The 3,611-nt window shown below is 33.8% G+C and overlaps 1 long non-coding RNA gene across 1 annotated transcript; it reads right to left on the reverse strand.

The window, feature by feature from the left end:
* On the reverse strand, positions 1-2,959 carry LOC131006601 (uncharacterized). The gene is made up of 3 exons (XR_009095625.1): positions 2,832-2,959; positions 814-875; positions 1-293 (listed from the first exon to the last, which is right to left on the reverse strand). It is a non-coding gene; the product is annotated as an uncharacterized LOC131006601 (long non-coding RNA).
* Positions 2,960-3,611: the final 652 nt, after the last annotated feature.

The following is a 3,611-nucleotide window of genomic DNA, read 5'->3' on the forward strand; positions in this document are numbered from 1 at the left end:
TAAAATCGTCAACATTGTCATAACTTTTTAATTATTAGGAATTTCACGAACAAAAACAAAACGCGTATAGTTCATTTTTCATAAGGAAGCATAATTTGCAGAGTATCGCAGCAAAAGGCGAACCGATTATATGTATGAAGACACATAACCGTGAGTGTATTGCTTGATCTCAAAAGAAACTAAGTAATTCAAACATCAAGACTCTATTATCATAGAGGCAAAATAGTAATTTAATTTACATCATTTGAAACTCTCCCCCATCAGCACCAGTCCAATCTCACTCCCAGCTTAGCCTGCACATTTAGAAATACATGCAGGGCGTGAGTACATAATACTCAGTGGGCAAATGCCGAAAAACAAGAAAGGTGCTCTTAGAGCTATAGGTTTGAAACTTGCCACATCTCAGCAATACACAGAAATAAATTAGTATTAAAAGAATCTGTGCATGCAGTTTTCATAATTAACATCATAAATAAGTGTCTGCAGACAAAGTATACGTCATGTATGTACCGCATCTACAACTCATCATCATAATTAAGGTACTGAGAAGTAGGCCTCCCTCTCAAGTACCGTGACCGGCCGACCCGAAGACGGCTCACAGTCACCTCTGTGCACAAAATCCCGCTTGTGGCAGGACCGAATTCGTCTCATCAGTAGAGGGTAACACACAAGCTCAACATCAAAAATTTGGCAAGTCAAACAGTTCTCAAATATCATTTATCTCAAAACATTTGTTAATCTCATAACATCATTATATCATTAAATCATTTTAGAAAGCTCGGATAATATTTGTATACTCAAAATATTGCCCACCTGAAGTCCTTCGCTTATTCTGGAAAGAAATCAGGCAACTTACTTCTTCGTCTCGCTCGGGCCTTCATATGTCATCATCACATCGTCATCGTCATCGAAGGTTCATGTGATAAAACAAACCTTAGTCAGAAACTCAAATTCTAAATCCAATCTCTTCTTTACTCTAACTTCTCACTCAACGTCTATTTACCCGTTAAAACTCAATCCCTAGGTATACTTGGCTTCTAAGGATTCACACGTCCAATTTTCGACTTAACTCTCAACTCGACTCAAACTCATAGCAAACAAGCACATAAACAAGTATAAGCACTTAAGCATATTAAAAACACACATAGACAAGTCGAAAACAAGCTTTACTCTGCACTGACTCAACTTTAAAACCTCACCAGACTCTGTACAGAACTCTCCTGGGGTCGTAACTCATACCAAAAGAAACCTCTTCGAGTCTAGTTTCATTTAAAAAAAAGTAGGATCAAAAACTCCAAGTATTTTAGGAGATATGACTGTTTTACTACAGTCTACCATATTCGGCAGTTTTTAGCAACCGAAAAGTTTGATTTTTGAAAAATAGTAAACGTTGTCAAAACGGTCTGAAATTTTGTGGGTACTTAGCTAGGACACTCAGGTCTCAACCATAAAAATTTGGGTTCCAGAATGCTAAGGAAAGCTACTGGAAACGACGACTCTATTGGCTACTCACCGAACAATTCGGCAGAATGTAGCAGTTTTAGTTTTACATTTTATAAAAATAGCAAACGAAGTCCAAATGACTTGAAATTTTACCAGCATGCTCAAGACTCGCAACAATACCTACCATAAAAGTTTCAGGGCGTTTGGGTATCAAGAACCCCTCGAAAACAGTAGGTCAGTGTGTCGTGAAAAACGACTCCGAAACATACACACAAGCAAACATGCTCAACTCAACATTTATACAAAGCAAACACATCAAAACTCATTTTAAGCACTTAAAGCACTTAAAAACATTCAAATACATCAAAATACTCGTAATACTCAATCTCGACTCTTTTCTTTCATCATCCACTCAAATCTCATAGAAAACACTTCAACGAACATATCTAACAAATTCCTTTTCAATTTCATACTCGAAATTTCTCAAATACTCAAATATGATCATTTACATCATATAACTCATTATTCTCATATTTACTCTCTTTTTATCATAAAAACTATATTTATTACATTTTTATGAAAATCCATGTATCAACATAAAACTCTTAGCAAAACATGGATAAAATTCTCATAATGATCATAGAGCAAATTGAACCTTATTTTATCAAGCATCAAACTCACCTCATATAAAAACTCAAAAATCATACAAACTAAACTAAGCCAAAATTTTATTTAGCCTACAATAGACCTAATCAAAAATATACAAAGACACTACTATCATGCTTAAAAACATATATCTCAAGCAAAATCACTTAAATAACACATAGACTAAAAAGTCCTAATTTTTACTAAACTAACTCTTTGAAATTTTTACAAACACATACAAATCTTTAATCAACTCATAGATCTTTCATTTTTAACCAATTATTTTCACATCAAAACCATCAATTCACCAATAAGGGCATATATACACATATCCCTAATTTTAGTAAACTAACCCACATCAAAAACTCCAATTGACATCATATACTCAAATTAATCCATCAATCATCATCATATACACCTCATAGACTCATTTACATCATCAATTTATCATTTAACTCATTAACTCAAAAGTTACCATTTTTGGGGTAAACTAACTTCCATCAAAGTTTCACATCTCATGACACATATTTCACAACATATATCAAACATCAATATACATCACATAACTCTCATTTTTCACCCCCAAACAAGAAAAGAAAAAGAAAAATTTTGAAAGGGGTGAAGACCCACTTTTTCGAAAATTTGGAAAAGAAAAGGGAGGGGTGATTTTCTTGCTCATCTTTCAAGAATACACTCACATAACATCTTTCAAACAAGATTTTAGGGAAAACATGGTTACTTACCCAAGTTCTTACCAAAGTTTACACTTTCTCACTCTAAATTTTGAGGCTCTTCTTCAAGGAATCTCTTGATCAAATGAGGATAGATAGTGTTTATGGAAAGTTTTAGAGTGATGTGAGGTGTTTGGTAGTATGCTTCGAAGGTTTGCTCTAATGGTGGAAAATGGTGGAAGTGTGAGGTGAAGAAGATGAGTGTATGTGTGTGTTGGGCGAAAATTGTAGTGAGGGAGAGAGAGATGGCCGAAAATTTTAGTGAGGGAGAGAGGGATTTGGCTTTGCAAGATTGAGAATGATCTTGCAATCTTTAAAGGAGATTTGCAAATCTTATGAAATATTTGCTAATTAATGAATGATCTTTCTCTCTCTAATCTCTCTCTAATCTCTACACTCTCTCATCTCATACTCTCAATCTCTACTCTCTCAATTCCATACTTAGCAAAATTGAGACATATAACATATGGTATGGGAAATTAAATAAAGTGTGTGAAAGGTGATTAAATAAAAATCACAAAACTATGGTAAAGTCACTCATTAATAAAATACCATAGTATAATTATTCATGTGACCAAAATAATGATCATAGCACTATTATTAGTGCACTCACTCAACTATAATATTCCTCTTCGTAGGAAAAATAATTTAAAAAAAATATTATGCCCGGAAAAATTTTCATAAACCGGCATCATTCGATTTCTCGATAAAAATAACCCATACTTGCTTTGGAAACTTAATCAAAATTCCAAATGCTAAGGTCTCGAATAAAAATCATAATAACTCGGTCAC

The sequence above is a fragment of the Salvia miltiorrhiza genome, chromosome 1 (assembly GCF_028751815.1).
Source record: "Salvia miltiorrhiza cultivar Shanhuang (shh) chromosome 1, IMPLAD_Smil_shh, whole genome shotgun sequence".
Lineage (NCBI taxonomy): Eukaryota > Viridiplantae > Streptophyta > Magnoliopsida > Lamiales > Lamiaceae > Salvia > Salvia miltiorrhiza.